The sequence below is a fragment of the Chroicocephalus ridibundus genome, chromosome 4 (genome assembly GCF_963924245.1).
Source record: "Chroicocephalus ridibundus chromosome 4, bChrRid1.1, whole genome shotgun sequence".
NCBI lineage: Eukaryota > Metazoa > Chordata > Aves > Charadriiformes > Laridae > Chroicocephalus > Chroicocephalus ridibundus.
In genome coordinates, this window is record NC_086287.1 from 64,068,385 (window position 1) to 64,093,458 (window position 25,074).

Below are 25,074 nucleotides of genomic sequence, written 5' to 3' on the forward strand. Positions count from 1 at the left end.
AATTTAATATTTCAGTATTTTTCATATTTACAAGCAATTAGAATGTGTATGTATGTGTGTGAGAGCGAGGGAGCTGGCAGCATGACATTGAAGAAGAAAACATCTTAATGTAGGAAGATTTTTGCAAAATATGGACATAGGAAATGGTTCACAGCCAGTTCCTTATGTTAAATGCCAGGCAGATCCCACAGCAAACAGTAATGGCCCTGTCGTGAAATGATACTGCTGCTACAAGAATTAAGTACTTTAGTCTGTTTATTGGCACCTGGGGATTTATTTAAGCAAAGCACAGCTTTGCAAGATATAAACTCAGGGACAAAGTCCTCAGTTTCAGAAGAGAGCTTGGCAAGGGGTAGAGTTCAGAGGATAGTGGAGCAAAGAGGATACGCTACCTTATGATAGAGGTCATTCCTACTCTGTGCTCCCTTTTCCACCTTTGAGATCAACATGATGATAAGTTTTATCAGAGCATCCTGCTTTTCTGCTTTGACAGTGACATGTCTCCTGTGGACTCCTCACACCAAAAGGGACAGATAGCTATGAGCAAGCTAAACAAACTTCGTTCCAAACATAAATTCTTCAGGTTGAGCCAGAACCTGGGCAATAATTATGTAGAGAACTAAACAATTTATTAACTTCCATTTGCAGTTTCTTACATTTAGGGATTTGGGGAGTACTACACTTTAATAATGCTGTAATGTTGGAGGGACACTGAACATCTCAGTTTTGTCTGCAAGTTCTTTCAGACCACTGAAAGAAGTTATTTTAAAATAAAATAAATATATATTTATTTAAAAAAAAAAATAAAAAAAAAAAAAGCCACTGTAGAAGTTATTTTAAAAGGTGCTGAGTTTTGTAGCTGTCACATATAACTGGGGTGTAATTTTGGTGCTGTTCTTTAGCATCACACAAAGCATAGCAATGTCTTCCAGAAGAAGTTTTTCATTTCTGAGCTGCCTTTTCTTTCCAGATTACAGATATTGGGCAAAGTTGACCTTAAGATGGTGGAGCTCATCATTCTGTGAGAAGGGAAAAAGGCAAATAGCAGGATCATAGACCTGGTTGTCAGGAAAGCAGGTTTTGGCCTATTCAAGGGATTTGCTTGGAAGACTCCCATAGCACGTGATGCTAGAAAGAAGAAGGACTCAGGAGAGCTGGCTGATTTTCAAAGATTACCAAAAATAGTCCATCCACATGTGCAGGGAATCAAGCAAAGGTGGCAGGAGGCTAGCATGGATGAACAAAGAGCTCCTGAGTAAACTCAAACACGGAAAGGATGCATAAAGAGGTGGAAGCAGGGACAGGTGACCTGGGAGGAATATAGAGACACTGTCAAGTGTACAGAAATGGGCTTTAGGAAAGCCAAAGTCCACCTGGAATTGAATGGGGTTAGGGAAGTGAAAGGCAACAAGAAGGACTTCTACAGATACATCAACTGCAAAGGGCTGACCAACCTGATTGCTTTCTATGATGAAATGACAAGTTTGGTGAATAAGGGACATGTTGGTTTTTTGGACTTTAGCAAGGCTTTTGATACTGTTTCCCATAACATCCTCATAGACAAACTGATGAAATAGAGGTTAGATAAATAGACTGCAAAGTGGATTGACGCCTGAACTTCTGATCTCAAAAGTTGTGAACAATGACACGAAGTCCAGCTGGACCAGTGACTGCTTGTGTATTCCAAGGGTCAATACTAGGGCCAATACTGTGTAACTTCATCTTTAATGATTTGGATGATGGGACAGAGTGCACCCTCTGCAAATCTGCAGATTTTAAAAACTGGGAGGTGGTTGTGCCACCATTCAGAGGGGCCTGAACAGACTGGCGAAATGGGCAATCTCATGAAATTCAACAAAGAACGATGCAAATTCCCACACTTGGTGAGGAAAACGCCCATGCACTAGTACAAGCTGGGGGCCAGCTGGCTGGAAAACAGCTTTGCAGGAAAAGCCCCAGGGGTCCTGGTGGATAGCAAGCTGGCCATGAGCCAGAAACGTGCTCCTGCAGCGGAGGAGCAGATAGCCAACAGCGGTCTGGGGTGCCTTGGAAGGACTACCACCAGCAGGTCAAGGAAGGTGATCCTTCCCCTCTCCTCAGCACTGGTGAGGCAAAATCTGGAGTGCTGGGCCAGCGCTGGTCACAGGAGAGACGTGAACATACTGTTATGAGTCTGCTGAAGGGACTGGAGCATCTGCCATATGAGGAAAGGCTGAGAGAGCTGGGATTGTTTAGCATTGTCAAGAAAAGGCTCAGCAGGGATCTTATTAATGTATATAAATACCTGATATGAAGGTGTAAAGACAGAGCCAGACTTTTCTCAGTGGTGCCCAGTGAAAAGACAAGAGGCAGTGGGCACAAACTGAAATAAAGGATATTCTACTTAAATGTAAGAAAAACTTTTTTTACTGTGAAGGTGATCAAACACTGGAAGAGGTTGCTCAGAGAGGTTGTGGACTCACCATCCCTGGAGATACTCAAAACCCAACTGGACATGCCTCTGAATAACCTGCTCGAGCTGACCGTACTTTGAGCAAGGAGGCTGGATGATCTCCAGAGGTCCCTTCCAGCCTCAACCATTTTGCAATTTTGTCTCTTGCAAGTACAAGTACTTCTCCTTTTCTATCATTTTGTTTCTGTGATGTGGAATCTCCAAAGCCAGCTGGTAACCAAAGAGTCACCTTTGCAAGGAATGAAGTCAGAATTAGGAATCTACAAAAAAAACCCAACATAATTCTTGTCAGCCATCTCACATTCAGTCCTTGAAAACTCCTGTCATGTAGCTGAAAGAAATTGTTACCTCTGTAACCACTGTAGAGCCACATCAAATATCAGTATTTATACACTCAGTATGGAGAACTAAATGAAAGAGTCTGAGAACTGAAAAAGTAGATGAAGTAGAATTCCAAATCCTTTTCAAAAGTGTCACTTTTTATTCCAGTGGTTAACAATTTGACTGTAACAGTATGACATGCGATGCTCTAAACAAAAAGGGACCATGACAGCCTATGTGGATCCAGTACACTCATGATGAATAGGAAAAGGAAAAGGAAAAGGAAAAGGAAAAGGAAAAGGAAAAGGAAAAGGAAAAGGAAAAGGAAAAGGAAAAGGAAAAGGAAAAGGAAAGGAAAAGATTTCAGTTGGAAGGTACCTACAACAATCATCTAGTCCAACTAACTGCCTGACCAAAAGTTAAAACATGTTACTAAGGGCATTGTCCAAATGCCTCTTAAACACTGATCTCTGCCAGGAGTTAGGAGAGAGTTCAGGCATCACTTAGCCACAGTGCATATGTTACGGGCCTGCATAGAGTGGCAAAGGAATGTGCAGGGTGATGGGATTTGGAGTATTGTTATCCCTGAAGTTATAAGACGTGGATCATCCAGGCTTTTCCTGTTATTACTGTCTTGAGTGCCATGAGTAATAATTATAATGGCAGAAATTTTTATTATTTCATGATAGACAGTGTCACAGTGCCATTAGATAGGTTTCAGTGTGGTTTCAGAGTAGATGATGGTGGGTTGGAGAGTCTCTTTCAGTAGGAATCTGGGACTCTTCCTGGGCACTTTGTTCTGCATTGGAGGTTGCACTACGAGGTAGGACTGGGGCTACTGGGACCCTCCCATTCTCCTTGTGGTACAGAATTCTTTACCTCATCACAACCTCTCTTGCCCCCTTCCCTGCTCCTGGAGTGGAGGGTCAAGACAAATAATTCTGGCATCCTCTGAACAGCAGGACACGGGAAGAGACAGTATGACAGGGTAGTACTGAACAGAGTCAGGCTAAGCCATGGAAGGCAGCACAGGTGGTATACAAGAATCATAGAATCGTAGACTCATAGCATAGTTTGTGTTAAAGATCATCTAGTCCAATGATCAGGGACATCTTCAACTAGATCAGATTGCTCAGAGCCCTGTCCAACCTGACCTTGAATGCTTCCAGGGATGGGACATCTACCACCTCTCTGGGCAACTTGTTCCACTGTTTTACCACCCTCATCATCAAAAATTTCTTCCTTATATCTAGTCTGAATCTACCCTCTTTTAATTTAAGGCCATTACCCCTTGCCCTATCACTACAGGCCCTCCTAAAAAGTTTATCCCCATCTTTCTTATAAGCCCCGTTAAGTATTGAAAGGCCACAATAAGGTCTCCCTGGAGCCTTCTCTTTTCCAGGCTGAACAACCCCAACTCTCTCAGCCTTTCTTCATAAGGGGAGGTTTCCCATCCCTCTGATCATTTTTGTGGCCCTCCTCTGGACCTGTTCCAACAGGTCCATGTCTTTCTTGTGCTGAGGACTCCAGAGCTGGATGCAGTACTCCAGGTGGGGTCTCACCAGAGTGGAGTAGAGGGGCAGAATCATCTCCCTTGACCTTCTTTTGATGCAGCCCAAGATATGGTTGGCTTTCTGGGCTGCGAGCGCACATTGCCAGGTCATGTCCAGAATACTCTTACAAACACCATCAGAGTATTGACACCTCATAATTTTTGGTATTGATTGCCATCATGTGCATTTAACAAGTATGATGCTACCAAAATATCAATGAGTTGCCTCTCAGTAGTACTAATGACTGTGTGAGAACAGTGTAATTTACTGCTTCCTCTGAGGAGATGCAATTTGAACAACAGTGTTAAAATATTGACACTGCACTGGAGCTATGTCTTAACAAGCATTTTGAAATATTTTAATCAAAAATAACTATTATGGACTGTCATATATAGTCCTGTGTCCAATATATAAGAGCATTCATCATCTGAGTGAAAATCTAGCTGGAAAGATATTCTAGTCCTTACATATAGGCTACGCTACAGCTTCTCATAAACAAAAGTAACTATTCCTTGAAAAGTTTTCCTAACTTAAACCAGCTTTCCTACCCCTGAGAACTCAAGAGATATGTGCAGTCTTAACTTTATTTATATCTGCTTATCCCTAGATACCATTTTCAGCCAATTTTGCTCTGAAGAGTGCTCATTAGTATTTTATTCTGAATAGAGGGAGAGAAAGAAGAGCAGAAACAGCCTAGAGAAGAAGCTGAGAGGCCACAGACACGTTGTCCTCTTATATGACATTAATGGCAAGAGGATCTGCTGCGATTTCTGCTAATAAAGGTGAGGGTATTCAACTCCCTCTTTATTTGTAGGGATTATGAAGAGAATCATTGCAGTGACTTGCCATGATACAGTTTTCATGGCTACACTCCTCCATGGTGCCAAAGGAATGAATTGTTTGTCTGTTACAAAACTTTCCAGAGGGGATGCTTGCTTTTGTTGTTGTCTCTGGTCAGATCCACCAGCACTGATTTAATAGGAGATGGTGAGGGAGCTTTTGTGCCCAGCTCAGAAACTCCAGCACGTGTGGAGCATATTTCTGTGTCATTGGATGTAATTGACTTTCAGCTGAAATAATAGTCCTTCATGGTAGCAAAGACTGAGCACACATTCCCTGATGTATGATTATGAAGTGTAGTGGCTTAGCTATTAAGGAGGTGAGTTGTGATACCCAACTGTGAGTGACATTCAGGGAAAGTCACAGGTGAATTTAAAGTCTCATTCTCCAGTTTTATACTGAAAGCACAATAAACATATCCATAGTCAGTAACAGCTGAATGGAAATGTAGAAAAGGTGCTCCTAATCATCTCTCAACTATTAGTACCAACTCCCACCTGAGACCTGTACTTACTAAAAGTGAGCTGTGGGCTAGCATACCAGATCTTTTTGTACATGCAGTATATTAGCAGACAGGCTGTGCCTGGAACCAAGACCTCAGTGGATGTGATGAGAGTCAAAAGCAAGAGCAACTTGTCTCTCTCCATTCCTGCCTGAAGTGAACTTTAGCTAACAAAGACAGTGGTAGAGCAGTGCTGGCAGAACATCCATGGTGCATATTTTTGTGCTGAAAGAAAAGGTTCTAGAGAGACCTGGTACTCTCTTTGAGGCATTGTGTACTTGGATTCCTCACTGTAACCAACATATTCCTGGGCAGCTATTTCCAACTGGTGAAATGTCTCTAGAAGAAACATCCTCACCAGCTGCTCCAGGTCAGAGCATCTCAGAGGTACAAAATAACTCCTTTGTTGACTTGCCATTCACCTGGTATATCCACAAGTACATTAAAGGTTTGTGTAAATAATGAAAGGTGTTTGCTGTTGAATGACACTGGTGCTCCCATATTGCATTATATACTGTTCAATATTACTTTCATCCCCTGCCTTGAGTCATAAGTAGGACAGCAAAATGTAGCACTTTCTTTGGGCATCTGCCTTTTTTAACTCTATGATTCACAATATCTTAGAAGAACATTGGCTGGGGTAGACCAGCACTGCACTCTTGAAAAGGCATTGAATGGTCAGGAAATTAAATTTAAAATTAGTAGGAAAGTAAAGTGACTTTACTTTGAGAAATACAGTAAAGGGAACAAGCAGCAGCAGCTGGCTTCATTGAACAAGTGATACCAAGAAAAAGTAGGAAATTCTTCTTATTTACCTCTCCTGATAACTATCAGTAGGCTAGCATCATCGTGAAGAACTATGTTATTTATCAAAAAAGGAAAGCAAGATGCCCTTTTTACCTTGTGAGAAAAATAGCTTTAATTTATGGTACCTTAAACTGCTACCTGTTGATACTAAAGGAAATACTTATCTAGGGCATAGTACTTGCTGTTCTCAAGTTCAACAGTAGGTCACTTTCCCTTGTTGCTGGGCTTTAGTGCACAGATAGTTCCTGGTTAAAGAGTTATGAGGGTACTGCATGATGCTGGAGGGACCTGAAACTAATTCTGGAGTAAAGAGCACAAAGTACAGGTGCCGTCCTTCCCTCAGGCATGAGCAAACCATTCCGGTTTTATCCTATAAAACAAAAAATGTGAAATGTAAAAGGTGAAATGTAAAAGGGCTTTTATCCTTTTTGGAGATGTACAACTTGCAAGGAAAGGGAGTACCTTCCTATGAAAATTACATTATGGGAATACTGTTGTATTTAGGAGTCATAAAAAGATTTAGCAAAAAAATGCAAGAAAGTCGCTATCTTTCTCTTAGAAAAGAGCAGCAACATACAATACTTAATAGGCAGGAGAAAATTATTGCCATTTTTCTGAGTGAAGTTGGTGTTAGTTGATTGTGACGATCTTCATAGCATGAGAAGCAATGCCTTGATGTAGTTTGGTACTGTTGACAGAGATGAGGCTGTACAGACCATGCAAAATACTGAAAGGAACAATACTACTTTCTTAGAGACAGGCAAAATATTTGCCAAGGTCTAATTCCACAAACTTCCACATAAAGAGGAAAAAAAAAGCACGAAGTTAAAGCTCTGCCTCCAAGGACAAGACTGAAACTACCCAGAGCCTACCTCAGCTGGCTGCGCTCCTGAGCAACAGCTGCATGACTGATTGAGACAAAAACAGCCAAAAAATGATATAATAAATCTGTAGCAATGAAGATTCCAGAAACGTGCAAGATGGATCTGTCTAATTTAAATTGCCTTTTCCTTTAGGATTTATAGTAAGTCTTCAAGCATAGAACTTCCTATCTTCCATTTTAACACTGGGTACATCACTTCACTGCAATTCTGCAGAATAAATTATTTCCAGTGGAAGTATTTGAAGTGCTGCAGTTACAGCAGTTGGCAAAATATGGCATACAGAACCACATGCATTTCTCTAAAAAAGTCTTTGTTCCTGTTTTCTGCTTCACTTCAGTATCATGAAAATCCACAAGCATTTGGTCAGATTTAGACTGCTTTTTAGCCCTGTGCTTTAAATAAAGGGAGGGCTTGAGTAGAATTCTTACTTTTCAGGCTTCCCTTATACCTGCTACAGCAGTTCTGTTATTTTCTTTTTCTCCACATGCGAGATTCGGATTGAACATAATAAGTTTGCATAGATGTGGCAGACATCCCTGCTGCTTTTCAGCCTTTCTGATAAATCTGAAAACAATGTAACCCACACGATATACAATTGTGTTGAAAGATGCTTATTCTCCAGATGTCTGCCCTATTAGTTTTTGGAATAACCCAGAGTGACAATGGGATAAATTCATCTATAGGGAAACTTCATGGATTATGAAGAAAAGTTAAGATGTATGAATTTTCCCTGAATTGCTAAAATTATTACAATAAATTAGTATGATTTGGACATATGCTTCCACTATCTCTATTTTAGAAATAGCACAAAAACCCAAACCAATGCAATTTATAGCAAAGTGTTAATACAAAATTTCCAGATATTTATAGCCTCTACCAAATATTTTCATGTAAGTTAGCTGTATTATTGGAAGAGATCTTGTTTTAAACATGTTCTCTTTTCATTGGTATATACTTCCAGCAGACAGAAAAGTGAGAGTGTTTTTCTGAGCACAAGTATTTTATTGATCTACACTGGAAGGAGCTCAGAGAGCTATAGAATCCCTTTTTAATCTTTCATAATTGAGCCCAAACCTGGCTATGGGTTCACAGAGCCAAATAGTTCAAGCCAGTTGTGTCCATTCTGTTCCTTGCCTGTTATCCGCACTGAGTTTTGATAGGAGCATGTCATAGAAGCCTGCTGTCCCACATAGCTACAACGCCACTTCTTGACAGGCCCTTCTGACAGGCACACCATTTGCATGGGTAGTTCTTGCAAGCCTCATAACTCTTCCCTAAATTTGCAAGCTGCTTTGTCCTGGTGGCAAAGACCAATCTCAGAGCTACTCATTCCTGGGGGTGAGGAAGTGGAGGGCTGAAAATTTCCTGAGCCCTTACTCTAGCCTAGTTCCCAGGGCACTACAGGTTTTCTGGCTGGAAGGATGCTTACTCCTTTTCCCAGTCTTATACCATGCATCCAGTTGGCCTGCTTCCTGAGAAAGAATGGCAATCACTATGGCTGGTGTAGTACCAAGATACACTACAAACTCAAGTAATAGTACATGTTTCTTTGTGGTCCCACACATGATCTTCTAAATTTCCTCATTTTGGTTTCAAAGGAAACCATTCTGTCGCCTTGCTTCTTCCTAGAAGTCATGAAATTTCCTTTCTTTCGCTTCTCACCATCAGTCTTTCCCCTTCTGTTGCTTTCCTGTAGCGTCCTCAAAAAAACAGTTTGTGGAATGTGATCATAAGATCAGTACAGATACTATGTTTGCTCTCAAATAGCATATTCCTTACATAAGCAAAGGGATAGACATAAGTGTGTAATGGAATCACTTTGCTTTAAATTACAAATGTCTTTTTAAAAAGTATTTTACTTTGTGACTACAAGAGTAAAGTTCATGGTGAAATGTCATTGATTTTATTTTAGTTCTATCAGATTGTGAAAAGATCCCTTTATTAATTATATTGTTTCTGAAAGTACTTAAATAACATTTTCTCAAGGATTTTTGTGAGGTTTTTTCCTCCTCTTCTCCATTGTATTATAGAAGAAGCAGATGTGTAATTATGTAATATAATTTTGATGAAACTATACTAGAGCTAATAAGACATTTAGCAATATTTTGGCTTTTTAATCTGTTGCATTTACTCTTGTTCTCAAAAATTTCAAATTAAAAACAAACTCATGGCTCATTTTCTGTGAAATTTTAAAATAAAATGCACTCCTACACAAATTAACATAGCATCTGCTCTCACTTAATTAAAAATAATTATGCAATCTTCAGAATTCACAGTGTAAGTTGCCGGTAACAAGGAAGATGCTGGTGATACTATTAAATAATGGACACCTAGGCTGAAACATTACGAATCGGTTTATTTTCCTCAGTGTTCGTCTGCATTGCAGATGGCAGCTTCATATATGCCTACTAGAAGCCAAGGAGCTGTGGCATCAGAGAGGTAAGAACTTCTTAGAGAAATGAAAGTCGAAACACCAAGTTGTCACAGTTGGATGCTCCTGGAACTTGCACTTAGTAAAGCTATCTTGAATTTCTCTACAGTACAGGTGTACTATTTGATATAGTGATGACTGTTTTGACAGGAGGCAGAATAAGTAACAAAATGGTTAATTGATTTCCCTGGCTACTGCAGTCCGCTATTCCTAAACTCCTTGACTTCTGGAGCAATATAGGAGTATTCTGGATGGTCACTGCATATGCAGATTAATAAAGGCAGAGCACAGCTCTTTTATCCAGTGTTTTTGCAGGGCAGCATTCTCACTTAATTGTTAATTGAGAGTCTGGAAGCGAATGGCTATGGAATTGCCTGATGAAATACGGTCTCAAGTGGGAATGATTAGTTAACTGGCAAGTATTGCAATCCCTTGGTCATTAAGGTCTCTAGTTTTGTGAGCAAATCTGTATGCAGACACACATGGGCATATCCTTCTGCAGAGCATCCTCTGCACTACCTTGTTGAAACACAATCTGTGGTGGCAAAAAGCTTCTAGGGTGGCTCTTGCTGCCCTCCACTCTTCCTGCATGGATTTGTTTACAAGGAAGATAGTCTGTAAATGCTCTTAGAGGTGAACAGCCTGAAAGAGAGATGGCATGAAGGAACCAGTGCGTCCAGCACCACGGAGAACTGATGAATTGTAGCAGCCCTCTAGCCACCCTACAATGAGCCCAGCAAATGGCCACCAAGATGATGAAAGGGATGGAGCAAATGACACACAAGGAGAAGCTGACTGAGCAGGCTTCTTTTTTAATCTGAAGAAGTGAAAGGGATGATCTAATTAATCTAATTCAAATACCTCTATAAACACTCACTAGAAAACACAGCCAGACTCTCCATTCATGTGAACAATTAAAGGACAAGAAGCAACATAAACAAATTGCAGCAAGGAAAATACCAATCAGATATAAGGAGAATTCTTCACTGTGGGACTGAACCGGCACTGGTACAAGCAGCCCAGAGGGGTTCTGGAACCTCAGGCCTTGGGGATACTCAGAATTTGACTGCCCTGAGCAACCTAAGTTAACTACAGAGGACCCTGCTTTGAGCAGCGGAGTTGGAACAGATGACCTAAATTACTCAGTTATTCTAAAAAAAAATCCATCACTAACCTGTTGTCTAGAATAGGAGTGAGATCCCTACCACAAGGCTCTCAGGACAACTTGTAAAGCCAGAGATGTACCTCAAAAATTTGAAACATTCAGAAAAGAAAGATTGAGGAGGAAAGTTTGCGTACAGAGAGAACAAGATTCAAAAATAAGAATAGTCAACCTTGTTAAAGTCACTGTCTAATTCTGGCAATAGCAGCTCTGACATGCCGCTGGCTAATTTTCACTGTATTTACCTTGCTGAGGCAGCAGCACTACGTATAAAGCAGGAGCGGACTAGCTCTTAAGGCGCTGGCAACTCTCAAATTTCATAGGGGTTTAAACCACTCAACATTTCCAGGGAGAAATGGTAGGTTTTGACAAAGCAAAAGAAGAGCTCAGTGAGCGAATGAGCTGGGAACTCTGTTACGCTTCCCCTTCACTACATTTTTCCCCTTAGTACTTTTTTTTCATTATTGTTCATGTCTTTTCTAATTTCCCTTGTCTATTACTTTCTCTGATGCTTCATCCTATTACATGCATCCATTTCTACTAGGGTGTTACACCTGGGTCTATAAGAAGATAAGGAGTAAATACCTACAGTACTTCTGTTGATTTCAGGGTCCTTCTGCCTGCATCCATCTTATCTGTTCCCTTTGCTGCTGCGGAGAGTGTAAAGGAACATCTGATCATATTCAGAGAAGTACGCCTAGGTACTTTTCTTAACTCAATTTAACTGAATAATCAAATAGAATCAAGGTATTTCTATCTCTAGTATGGTCCTTTGGGGTTAAAGCTTTGATGACATTTCTTATAGATACAGCAGACACCATCAGTGTCTGCATAAAATCTGTTTGAGATAGTATGTCTTCAAGATAAGGGTATTCAAAAAGGAAGGAAAATGCTAAACAGATTTCTAAAAGAGACTATTAGTTGATTTCTTAGTAATCTTGGCTACAACAATGGTAAAATTAATTTAATGCTGTTTACTGTCATGTTTTCTGTACAACAGACATGGAAGAAAGATGGTGGGTGCTGAAGATAAGGGAGTTTAGTTTAACAGAGATCTGGCTTCTTATTGTGCTCTTGGAAACATCGAGCAGCTCAATGAACAAGACTATGCTATCTCTGTCAGTACAAATTGCACATCTAACCTACAGGGAAAGTCAGTGTAAATTTTCCATTTCACATGCAAAATCCCGTTTGATTGATTCCTCCTGTCTTAGGGTAGTGAATCAATATTACCCAGCTGCAGTAGTCTTGCGTCAGTTTCTGTGATTCCACGGGAAACCATGTAGGAACTGGATGAACAGGAACATAACACATTGAGAACGGATTAGGAATCTAATGAATTAGTTAAAATTAAAAATACAAAAATATATTGCCCTTTCAGGTACAAACTCTTCCTACAGGGTACAGAAATCTGTAACTTTAATCTGCAAGTACTTCAGGTACAATATTGGGTTGCAAAGTACTACTAAAAAGGCAATAATATATCCCATATATTAAGGCAAGTTTTCTTGAAGCAAACTTCAGGTGAAAAACCTGATTGGTGGAGCTGAAAAAGGAATCTGTCTTTGGTAATCTTATCTGAGAGTAGAGAGGGAGCACATCACACACGAATCTTACGCAGGTCTTTGGCAATATTTTTCCTGGTGAGTTGGGTCTTCCTACTGTTTTACAAGAGGAACAGGCTGGTTTTCTCCCTCAGAGATTGCTAGAGCACTAGGACATTTTCAGTGCTTGGAAACAATTCTGGTTTACTTCGCAAGCATCATAAAAGCCATCACCTGCTACTAAACCAGTAAATTCTTAAATGCATGAAGCCACTTTGGAACAGTAATGTATGTATGTTGAGAAGCAACTGTGTCATCCTGCCCTTTCATTCAAACCTGTTCATCAGGTTGTCTTTGTTTTCGGGAAGAGATGTCAAATGTTAACAGGAGGAATTCAAGTTTTTCATAGCACATGCTGTGTAAAATTAATTCTTGTGATATGGGGAAGGTTTCAAAGGGGGTTGGAAATTAATGTGCAGAACAGCAGATAAGCAAATACAAGAGGAGATTTAAGCAGCTGGAGAAAGATGAAGGGCAACAAGTTTGAATGCTAAAAGTTTCTCAGAACCTCAAAACTCAGGTAGGTGCTGAGAAACTTCAGGAATAGCTCAGTGAAAGGAAGATACCAAATCAAGAGCTACAGGCTCAATTTACAATCTGAACATTAAGTACAGCGTTCCTATTTTACTGACCAGGTGGAGGACATTGCTGCAGATTGCTAACACAGTAGCACCAAGGCAGACAATTTTAGGCAGCTTATTTCAAGTCAGATGACTGAGCACAATGTTAGTCAAGTTACAGCAGTGAGAAAAGGGATCAGCTGATGCAGTTTTAACATTTTAACCCAAATCTGTATCAGCTGGAACAAAATGTCTCCATTTCATCATAGGTGCTTTGAGCAAATCAGTAGGTACACATCGGTTTCTTCTAGCACCTATGTATTTCTTAAAATTTAGGTAATCATTTGAAGATTTGCCCCATCTTATTCTTTCCACTTTAAACTGCTTATTGGATTAATTACACCAAAGATATGTCTGACAAAGCCACTAGTTTGGGGAATTTAGCTCCTTGTTCACAATTTGAATGTTAGAATGCAATTTCTGATTTATTTCCTGTCTTTATGAAATACATTTTGCAGAAAAAAAAATCACAGCAGCATCCTAAATATTTTGGAAGGATTTTAGAAGACTAAAGCAAAAGAAGAATCTGGAAAGTTGATCAGTTTGAAACACAACAAGTCTTCACAGACTGTGAAATGGAGAAAGACGAAGACAGCATATGCTGGAAGCAGTCACTAATGAGCTGCTCTCAGCCAAAAGAGCACTTGAAGAAATAGCAAGATGAGGAAAAAAAAAAGTCAGGTACTTTTTTTTCCTCTGTATTGCTATTAAAACAAATCATTAAGGTCTCTTAAGAGACTCTTTAAAAGCTTATTAAACAGTTTTTGGGTGCTCCAGCTAATACAAGTTGACTATCTAATCTTATGATAGTATCTTAAGGAGTTTTTAAGAGACTTCTTCAGCAACCTGGAAGAATGATTTTTGTCACAAAGAAAGATACGATACATTGCAAAAGAAAAGTACTGTTTGAAAGAGAGGAGTCACAAGAACTGTAACGTTCCTTTAAAAGGCAATCAGGAGTTGGTTTATCCAGAGTTTTAAAAAATGAACAAAGAATGATTTTAGAGGCTTAATTAAAAATTATCTTGATCGTTTGTCCTAAAAGTCATTCTCGTAACAGTCTCATTGCTTTCATACCACTACTATTATTAGCACATTGCCATGTAAGTAACCACATTCACTGGTTCACTACATCTTGCGGGCTTCACAGAATATGTTATGAAGATAATGTTCTTTAAGATAAATGCATTGGTTGTATCAGGTGTAAACATTAGATAAGTAGAGTAACTGTTGAAGTTACTTAAAGAATGAATTAGAACTTTCAAAACTTTTGTTTTTTTAGCATCAGAGCAACCTGGATGTCAGGAAATATGTTCAATAAAATCAGAATTGTCCACGAGTTTCAAGTGATCAAAATATGAGACTGGATTCTATGTCTGGCCTTGCTCTTATTTGCAATTCACAGAGTAGCTCTCTTTCCCATTGCCTTTCCATTTATTTATATCAATACTGCAGATATTCAAAATATCTTGGACATTTTAAGCTGAAAAGAAACCAGGTTCTTTTCCTGTGGAGTGTAGACAGATGAAGATTGACCAGAGGTTCAGGAAATAGGTATACCTCATGAGCAGGGTTATTAGAATGTCTCTATAAATTATGTTTGTTTATCTTAAACAACTCTCTTATTCTTACTGTTCTGCCCCAGTTCAGTCTTACAATTTTTCTATATCCATACACCCATTGCTATGACATCTTTCTAACATTCATCCTTCTCACAACATATAGGGGAGTTAAAAATCTTGTGAGCATGGTCAAGACAGTTAACCTACAGAAAAGACACAATAAAATAAATAGGTGTAGTTGTGGATGGAGTCAGAGGAAATGTTCTACAGGATAATACACAGAGAAGTTAACTCAAAATCCAGGAAATTAAGTAGTTGTGCCACCTTTTTTTGCTAAATTTTTCCTTCTGTCTGACTGTCCAAGTCTAATTTTTGAGGGATACTTCAAACTGCAGGTAGCACCTGCAGTGATATTATGGTCCACATCAATGTCTTCTCAAAGTGTACCAGCTTTCTTTAAAATTGCCAGGGAGTCAGTGAGGTTCATTCCTATTGCTGTTGAATCTGAGGAAGAAAAAGAATGTATTCCAGAGGAACAGCTGCCAAGCTGGAAAGAAAAATCTCTTAAAGTGGTTAATTTCATCCCATATATTCTTGACGTTTAAAGCTGGTGGAGGAATTAACATCAGGAACTCTGAATTCTAATTACATTCCAATTACCTTTCTGACACTTACCTTCACTGGCCAGTTGTCTTGCAGAAATCCTACAATTCTGCTACACTCTCATATTAGAGACGTATTTTAGGTACACTTCATGCTACTTTTAGTCTCTGTCTCAAATATTTGGACAAATTGGGCGTTTCTGAGGTCTCAAGCATATATGTCTTTAATATCTGCAATGGTGGTTAACATAATCATGGTATAAGAACTATTTGTTAGTTCTTCTTGTGTATTTTTGTGATTGGATTATTTTGATCCAGGGTAATACAAGCAAGTGAATGTCAAATTTCATGAGAGAACATATGCTTGGTAAGCTTTCTGTCATATTACTCCTGAAGAACTACATGTATTTTTCTCATGCTTTGAATTTAATGAATGGCTAGCCTTTGGACTTCTAGCAGACTGGTAGACTTTAGTCCAGTAGCCGAGCTTAATGTAAAGCATTCATTAATATTTGCATTCTCTCCATGTGTGACAAAGTAAAAAAATATCTAATTCAAAGCATATTAAAAAATCATAATATTTATTTTCCTTAAGCCATTTAAAGTACCAAATGTGAGAGGGATGGTTGTTTGCTTGATAGCACTTCTAGAATTGCCATGCTAATCTCATCTAGATGTAGATTCAGAGATTTATTTTGAAGTACACCCGTTTTACTCACTTGCTTATTGCATTTGGTTCCTTAATTGAATTCTTGGACTGCTATCCTTCCTTTGGGAGCCTGGATGTTAAAAAAAGCAAGTAATATTCAGAAAAAAACCCTCCTCCTCTTGCCTATCTATCTGCACATTTTCATGACTCCCATTCCATTGTGTCTGAATAGGAGGTAGAAGAAGAAGAAATTATCACAAGTAAACAGTTTCCGATCCAAAAACTCTGAGAAATATCTGGGTAGATGTCTTTTTTTCTTGTTCTTGCAGAACTATACTTAGAATTATATATTGAACTATATGTAGAAGGAAGTAAAAGATACATATATGTGTGTATATATATGTATGTATTTTATGCTTTAAACAGCCTTATTGTTAAGTTGGGTGCATCTTTAGGTGCAGTTGGATAATGATGATTGTAAGAGATGCAAAGTTGTTGCAAGTGTTCAGGACTGATGTTTTCTTTCTCATTACAAGAAACAAAATGTTCAGTATCTTTCTTATCTCTGCCTTACTGCTCTTCATGATACTTCTGGGAACATGACCTGTTGGATGAAAGACATCCAGTTACTGTAATTGTAAATGTATCTAAGAACTTCAAATTTATTACTTAGGAGAAGAAAGAAAAACTAGGAAGTATTAGGCTATGGGCAGGTTCTCACTTATTATTGAGAACTATTATCTTCTTACCCACTGGAAGTGCATTTGTATTAAGGAACATGCCTTAAGCTTTTCATGGGAGAAACCTATGGATTAGAACTGTGTGGAATAATTTAGGATCACTTATGGGCAGCAAGAAAACACTCACAGTGTTTAGAAACTCATTTAAAGAAACTTGTATCTAGATTAAACATCTCATATTCCAGAACATGGAAAGTATTTACAGTGTGCTTTTCCAATTAAGATGGTATAAATTGTCCTAGTAGCCTAACCCACTTTTCACAGTATGGGAAATTGGAAGGAACTAAAATGAAGTCAAAATCAAAAGGAATGCAAGTTGGAGTCAGGAGATAATTAGGTCTATTACATGTAGGTCTAATACATGTATTTTTTCTTCCCAAAAATGCAACTCAGGAAATAGTGAGTAAATCCAGTCTTACTGCATTTTACATCATGGTAAGACAGTCTGTTTCCCCAAAGCTATGAATTGTGACTTCTGGGAAAAAATATTTTTGCTACCTTTGGATCACCTTCAAGGTGACATATTTCTGATTATATGTGTTAGTAGTGTATCCCAACTCTGGAAGACATATTTAAACAAGGTTGTTTCACTAATGAGAGTGGAGTTTGGCATAACAGTGGTCCACACTTGAGGTACTCGCCCTGTGACATGAGCAGATCTTGGCAAGTGGGTGCAGTCAAGAGACAGAAGACGGCTGGCACTGCGGGGGCTGCTCTTAGCAGCTCTCTACCATCCCAGGGGTGGTTTTAGTTTACCTGAGGCACAGAAGTAGTCTACAAGCAGCCATCATATCAAAACCTCTTACGGTGATATAAAACCTCACTCGTTTTGGTGAGTTCAGCGAACTGGCTTCAGGTCATTTAGATGCTGGGAACCTGAATGTGCTGTTTGTGCTCGCTCTTCTTTGGTTGTTTTTCACACAGAATGCAAGTAAAGCCTAGTCAATGAAGTCTTGGGATTATTCTGGATTTTGAATGGTAATTTGCCTGCAGTTTAATCCCATATGGAAGTAGAGATCCTGGCCCTGGTGAATTTAATGTCAAGACTTACACTGACTTCAGCAAAGACTGGGCTTCTTAGACCATGCCGTTCCACCAGCGACAGTTTCACACAGCTAAGAATCTGGAGACAGGGCATAAAAATATCTAGAAAGGAGGTTCCTTTCCCAGAAAAAAATCAGTGAAATAGTTTTGAAAATGATTTTCGAACACTAATAAAGAAAATGTAATAGACCATTTTATGTTCCTGTCCTTAGGCTGTGCCTCATACCATGATCAATATAAAAGAAAATGATATTTTCTTGATTACTCATTCAAGCAGAAAATGAGTTCTGTTACCTGAAAATTTAGAAGTTTCCTGAGTAATTGAATAGCCTTTGTACATCTTCAATTTCTGATGTTATTGGGTAGTTTATGGTATTTACAAAGATGTTTTAGCCTAATCATTTTTTTGACAGGATAAAATATCACTATTACAGTGGGAACATTCTCCTGACAGAGGAAACCATTTAACAAGTTAGATGCTGAATGCAATTTGCTGATCAGCGATGTAGAATATACAATTCATGTGCAAGAAATAGTTTAAATATCAACCAGAAACTAACTATGTAAATTACACAAAAGCATCCTTCATTGTGCTCGCTTTCTCTTTCTTCCAAGACTGCAAAAGGCATTGGCAGAAATAATTTGAATGTCGCAAATACATTGTATAGAAATCTGTCTGCTTCAGAATTACAGGTGGTTCTTTCAGTGCTGAACACATTTTAAAAAAAATATCTAGTTTAACATTTGGAAGCGAGTGGATTAACCAGCAGTATGCAGTTAATTCCTCCTGGTACTTCTACAGTAGTCACCAGCCTTCAGGAGTGGCTACCAAAGATGATAGGCTCATATCTTTCAAAGCATCTATAGGAAAGGCCTCCTGCCTTGGTCTGCTTTGCTAGATGGTGCCCCTCTAGTGTCATCCTATGAGGGGTGTGATGAAAAACTGAGGGGAAAGATCATGAAATGCAGATCCTTGCCTTCCTTTTGCTTCTTGCCAGGAAGATAAATTTTTCCTTTGCACTCATCTCACATGGGCCAACCTTTTAAGAACTGGTTGAAGCTTTCATCTACTTGGTGGTGTGCTCTTCTCCAATTGCATGACTACAATTGCATGAAATCATTCATTTTCAGTGCAGTAAGGAAGTAGGGCGGGCTGTGCAGAAGGCCAAAGGTCTTTTTCTAATATAAAACAAGCTGCGACTATATGCTAAATTCTAAATATGTTTGGACAATTAATGGTTGCCTTAATGTGTGTTCAGTGCTCACTAGTTTGAAATCTTGCCAGAAACAATTTAAAATCCATACATATGACTAGAGACTTCTGAATAAATTTGAGGATATTGCAGGTAGGGAATGGGGAGACAGGAGAAATAAAGACAGTTTTGTTCTCTACTTCATGCACAAAATCACCAAAAAAAAAAAAAAAGAAGAAAAAAAAGAAAAAAAGGCAACCTGGTGAATATCTGTGCCTTTTATCCCTATATTTCTCTCCATAATCCATTTTTGATGTTTTTCTTTCTTCTTCAAGCAGTGGACTCTGGTATTTTCTTCTTGGCAATTTTGCTGTTAGCCCTAGGCTGGATGCATCTTTATATGTTGTTTCTTTTGACTTTGTCTTCATGTATACACAATTCTGACTTTTTTTCTCTAAACCTCGCAAAAGAGATGAACTAGCCAGATGTCTTTAGTTTGCATGTTACAAAGGTTTCATCTGCATGAAATAATTGAATAGAGTCATTATTTTATGTCAGGCATGGCCCTTTATTGAAAGGCCTGTTCTGTTCCTTCCCAATTCCTACCATCACTATTACTACATCTCTGCATGATGCTGCCCAGGCAGAGACTGACAAAATGGGAAATTAATTGGTGAAATATCTCTAATGTTCATTAATATTTTGGACATTGAGGATAAAATAGCTTTAAAAGATGAGTAAGAATGCTGTTTGCACTCAACTACAGCCACTGTCGCTAGCCTCTAACACCTTCTTTATTACATTCAGAACTGGTGTAGCAGAAGTAAATGACTGCTGTCTCTGCTGTTTCCAGTTTTCACAATCCTGTGGATTTTGTGAATGTCCTTTCCTATCTTTTTTCCTGCCTCCTGGTTTCATATGAGGATCTCTCAGAGCTTTGTCCTTCGTCTTGTAGATGAGGAAACTGACAGAAAGAGATTAAGGTTAAAATGTCAAGTTTCTCTCAATTTTGGGTGCTGATTTTATGTGTCCAGGCCCTGGTCCTTTGAAGTGCACTCTACATTATTGGACTTTTAGATGGAAGCTCCCCTTTGAAAACTAACCATTGTTGCTTCTTGCTTTTCACAGCCTTCAAGGCTGGGTAAAAATCTCCTTGAAGCTGATGGGTGTGCTAGTTGCTTTCCATTCTGTCTGAAAGTGGGAACAATGATATGGCCCTTTGTTTAACAATAATTGGAACATGGGAAGCTAATTCTGAGCTCACCCTCAGGGTCCTCCTCTCCCTGAACTGTGCTCCAGCAATGAATACAGGAGGAGTGCTGAAAGATGCAGTTCCCTTGACTGTCTGGCCTCATACCTTATAGAGTTAATGTGATAAAATACAAGAATCAGGCGACTTCTGGAAAAAAGGACAAAACAGTTAGGACAACTTACTCTGAAGACTGGATTTTATTCTGCCAATGTATTACGTAGCACTAGGTGATTTTTTTTAAAATGGAGTGGCCCAGTTGCTTATCTGCTGCTACTCTCTTTCCCCATTGCTATCCCTCTTCTAGTAGGGAATCCAAGTCCAATCCTTCCAGCTTTGAGAAACCAGGCAACAGACAGGGCAGAGTTCAACAGAGCAAGTGTGAAGCCACAGCCAGTCACCCAGCTGATATCTGTGTTGATCCCCTCAACTGGATAGCCAGACTTCTTTGAGATTATAGCTTTTTCCCCCCCCCCCCAACAGTTCAAGCAATTCAGGCTCTGCTACTTCCCTTTCCCCAATTATGTTTGCTTTAGCAAGGTAATAGGTGAAAGCAATATGTTCTGTGCTAATACATTGGCAGCAGATTTTCTCTAAACTTCTATTACATTGACAGCCTATTTGCATTTAAGATGTTGCCTAAATACCTACTGATTTTGGATGAAGACCAAACCTCTTTAGTCTTGGAATATACTAGGTCCTCCATCCCTCAAGAATTATCCTGCTTGAAAATCTGGAGCTGCTTCCCTGGGAGAGTGCAGAAGTCATATCCCTACTGTATGAATTTAACCCCTTCCAAAATGTTCCGTCTCTGCATCACAGCACCTCAGCTCTAAAGCTTATCAGTAAAACAGCAATGTACATAAAATGCTGTTGTTTCATGACTCCACTGAATATGCTGTTTACATTTTATTATTGTATTTATTATGGAGAACTGGTTTAGGTTAGAATTCTTCTATTTGTTCGTTTCCTTGAGAAAGTATGTCTTTTTTTTGTTTATTGGGTTTGATTTTTTCCCACCATGTAAATTTTCATCTGTATCCATTCTTTGTGTTATGGGGTAATGGGAATAGAAGGAAGGAAGGCACTTCTTTTCAGAGGGTGGGTGTAGGTCATGGATCAGCTGGCTAGAAAGGTAGGAAAGGGATACGTTTTGAGAAGTGGGAGAAGGCTGGTGTAGAGTAAAACTGAAGTGGAGTGAGTGCAGGAGTGTGCTGTAGGAGAACAATCAGGCAACAGGGCCTTCCAAGCTCTAGAAAATACCCGAATGTTGGTTTTGTGACACCTCATGCTGGCTCCTGCTGCCTGTCATCCTGTTCTCTTGCTGGGTCTTATTTGTAGCGTTACTTCCCTGGGTGGCAAGGGAGGGTTTGCTTGGGGCCAAGGAGAAGAGGGATACCCCATGGTTCTTAATTAATTTGGGCAGGGGGCTGACTCATCCACAGTTTGGGATGATGGGGGAGAAGGGGCGCATAAAGGATGTGTGGTCTGACTTGAATCTAATTTTATCCTCTAATTTTATCCAGTCAGTGCCTTAGCTATAGCTAGAAGTCCTCCTCGCCGGAAGAAAGGAACTGATCTGATCTAACAGTTTGCAGTCAGGCAAAGGAGCAGTCTTTCCTCCCTCACTCCTTCTTGTGCAGCCCTGCCTTTCTCTTGGTTTGCCATTTGTTTGACCTCTCAAGGAGCAGATTCATCTTACTAGCCTGGCAGTCAGATGAAAAAATAAAGAGAAAAAAAAAAAAAAAAAGCAACTCCCTCTTTCCCTCCCTCCATCCCTCCGTCTCCTTTTGCTGGCATAGCTTTCTGCAAAGTGCACAAGCTGAAGTGACTTCTCCTGGGTCAGGTGAGGTCTGGAGCCAGCACAAGGGATGGGGAGGAACCACGTGGTCCTGAGAAGGCAAGGGAGAGACACTGCTGCTGGTGATGGCAGCGAGCTGTCAGATAAGAGGAGACGACCCAATCTGACCTCAGCCAGTAACTGCTGCCATTGAAGACTGATTATTTTTGAAGGGGAAGTTGAACTACAACTTGCTGCAAAATGGAGTCTGATTCAGAAAACTGTGAATTAAAAAGATATGTAGGAAGAGTTACCATTTTTCTGTATGTACTTCTTTGTGGTGACATTGAAAAGAGAAACGGGAGTTTTCACCACTGTGGTGTTTGTGATGGTTTGATTTCTTTTTAAACAGACTCCTTAAAGGACAAGTTGTTTTTAAGTGTCTGCATTGATCAAAGAATAAAGCTCTGTTGCTTCAGTTGTTGTAAATACTTTGGGAATCTTTCAGCCACTTCAGGTGTCTTTTAACTCTCTCTCGTCTCTTGTTCTTCTACTGGCAGAATCTTCTGCATCTTGAACTTTGCTTTGCTAGCTAGATGATTCAGGTTGTCTGCAGAGGAAAGAAAATATATTTCAGTTTGCTTGAATATATTTGCTGTATTGTAAGAGAGACTCTGAATTAAGGACAGCTTTTCTGTTGAGAAACTACTGAAGAGCAGTGGATATAACCAGTTACATTTCATCCATGTACGAAAGCCACTTCATTAGTGATTGCTTTGAGCTAGCAGGACTTCTCTATCTTGCCCAACTATTCTTCCCCCTCCTGTTGCCTACTTTCTTGTAAAATCATAGCAAAAAAGGAGGGAGCAATCATTTGTAATCTTAGGTTGAGTAGAACTAATAAACAAGTGTATGACATCAGTCACATCCTTCAAAGCAGTTGTTATTTTCCGTAATTGCATGGTTCATGTTTTATATCACCTATCCAGTGTGTATATATGTAAGGTAGTTAATTTTCTGATGATTCTTTGTGGCTTTATGGAAAGCAGCCTTCTCCAAGGACTCCCACACTATAAGGATTATATATTTTTAAAATTTATTTATTTATTTATTTTTCCGAACTTTTCTAGTAGACTAGACTAGATTAAATGAAGAGGACTTGCTAAGACCCTCCTCAAAAGAAAGTTTTAGCTAGTGTAACAGTAGAGTAGATGTGAAGTTACTATATTGCCTTTAGCCCTAGTGTGCATAGGAAAGAATTCCTTTGGGGAAAAAGTAGCAGGTTGAAACCCTGGAGAACATAGGAAGTAAGTGAAAAGAAGAAGAGAGAAATGAATATTTCTCTCTTGGACAACAAGAAGCAAAATCCTGCTCTGTGACCTGACGATGGTTGTGTATGGGCAAGAAAGGGCTCGTGCTATGGAAAGAACTTTATTTCTGTCATCTCCAGAGGCCAGCTTCTCTGGAAGCAGGAAAGCTGGAGAAACAAGGTCGGGTTTTTTTGGTTTTGGGAGAGCAGGGTTGCCCCCTTCACGACATCAGCAAGTAAGTTAAGATCTCCGAAGAAAATTAATATTTATTTATAATAACTTAATTGCTACTGCAGGTCATATGACTCCTAATAGACATGTTGTACTATAGAGTGTATTCAAGGCCCAGGCATCCAAGGGAAGTTACAGGAATATGCTGCAAGACCATGAATCATGGCTTGTATCTGGAAAGACCTTGATGAGGGCAGAAGGGAGTTTGAGCTGTGGCAGTAGAGGAAATACTTTGGACCCAGCAGACCAAATCTCCTCTTTAGTAATGCCCTATACTGCAGCTGTGATATGGAGACTGCTTGTTTTTCATGTATGATTTATCTAAAAGTTTTGGATCCATGCCGAGTATCTGGAAACCCAGGTTTCCTACTTTTAAATTCAAGTTAAATTCAAAACCACCTCTGTTGAATCTTTATTGGATGAGGTAAATTGGAGAAAGAGAAAATTCTCTCTTGCATAGAATCAAGAAACACAAATTCCATGTGCTCAGCTAGTGACTTTCAGCCTTTGACCTCAGTTGTCTCCTGACAAGACTGCAAGTAATTGAAAATAGAATAAAGTACTACAGCAATATTGAATCATAATGGATGTTGCAATAATTTAATATTTAACATTTAAAACTTTAGATGCCTTTTTGTTTTCTCTCTAAAGGATGATCCAATTAGAAATGGTTTTCTTTAATTCCAGCCTACTAGGTAAGAGATCTGGATAACAGGATTCCTTGGAATGCAAGCAACAAAGAATCCTTAGCGGTGTGGACTCCATATGTTTATTAGTCTCTCCCTAGTGCAATGGCAGAGCTGCTTATCACTACAGCTGAGCTGCAAAAGAGCGGACCTGCAGAACCTGCAGCTAGCATTGGATGCAATCTGAATATATTGCAGCATCCAGACGTGTCACATGTCCCTGCTCAGCTTGAAGCTGGGAGCCTCAAGGAGAGGGTCTGTAATTGTGGCTGAAAACTTTATCAGATTTGGAGATGCTGTGAACCAGGTAGGTTTATTTAAAGCTGGTAATTTTTCAGAGGAGCTTTTCTGTGTGGAGTGGAAATAAGCCTTCCCTTGTGATACTGATTTTTCATTTATTTTGGCAATAGTTAGGGAATGAAGTGTGTGGTGCTGCGGTGGAAACTGTGGTAGCAAGGCAAGGTATTCACCCACTGGGTACCCACAGGTGATGTGGAGAATATACTTTTGCCCAGATAACACAGGGATGGGTAGTTTCCTTCAAATTCTTTTAGGCATAATTGTGGTATTTATTGCTGCAAATTAATATTGCATCCTTCTTTTCCTTAAAGTTTACTTCTTTTTATGGATATATGAGATACTGAGGTGAAATTGTGTAGGGTTTTTTTACAGCTATCAGCGGGCGTTCTTAAGGAGATTGCCACAGCGATTTAATAATAGATATGGAAGAACATGTAACCACTGATGAACACTATCCAAAAAGATTCCTTCTGCAGTTTTGTTCTGACCCTTTTTCTTCACTCTTCCTTCAGTGTGATCCTTTTACTATAACACCTTTAAAACTTGTGGGAG

At 39.3% G+C, this 25,074-nt stretch overlaps 1 protein-coding gene across 2 annotated transcripts in view; it reads left to right on the plus strand.

Moving 5' to 3' along the window:
• Window positions 1–25,074, plus strand: part of ESR2 (estrogen receptor 2) — a 93,616-nt gene that overhangs the window by 21,148 nt on the left and 47,394 nt on the right. The window contains exon 1 of one of the 2 annotated variants that reach the window (XM_063333584.1): window positions 11,630–11,653. The exons of the other annotated variant lie outside the window; for it this stretch is intronic. The gene's annotated coding sequence lies outside the window, so the exon portion shown is untranslated. Of the gene's footprint in view, window positions 1–11,629; window positions 11,654–25,074 lie in introns of those variants that run through there. 2 annotated transcript variants of the gene reach the window in all.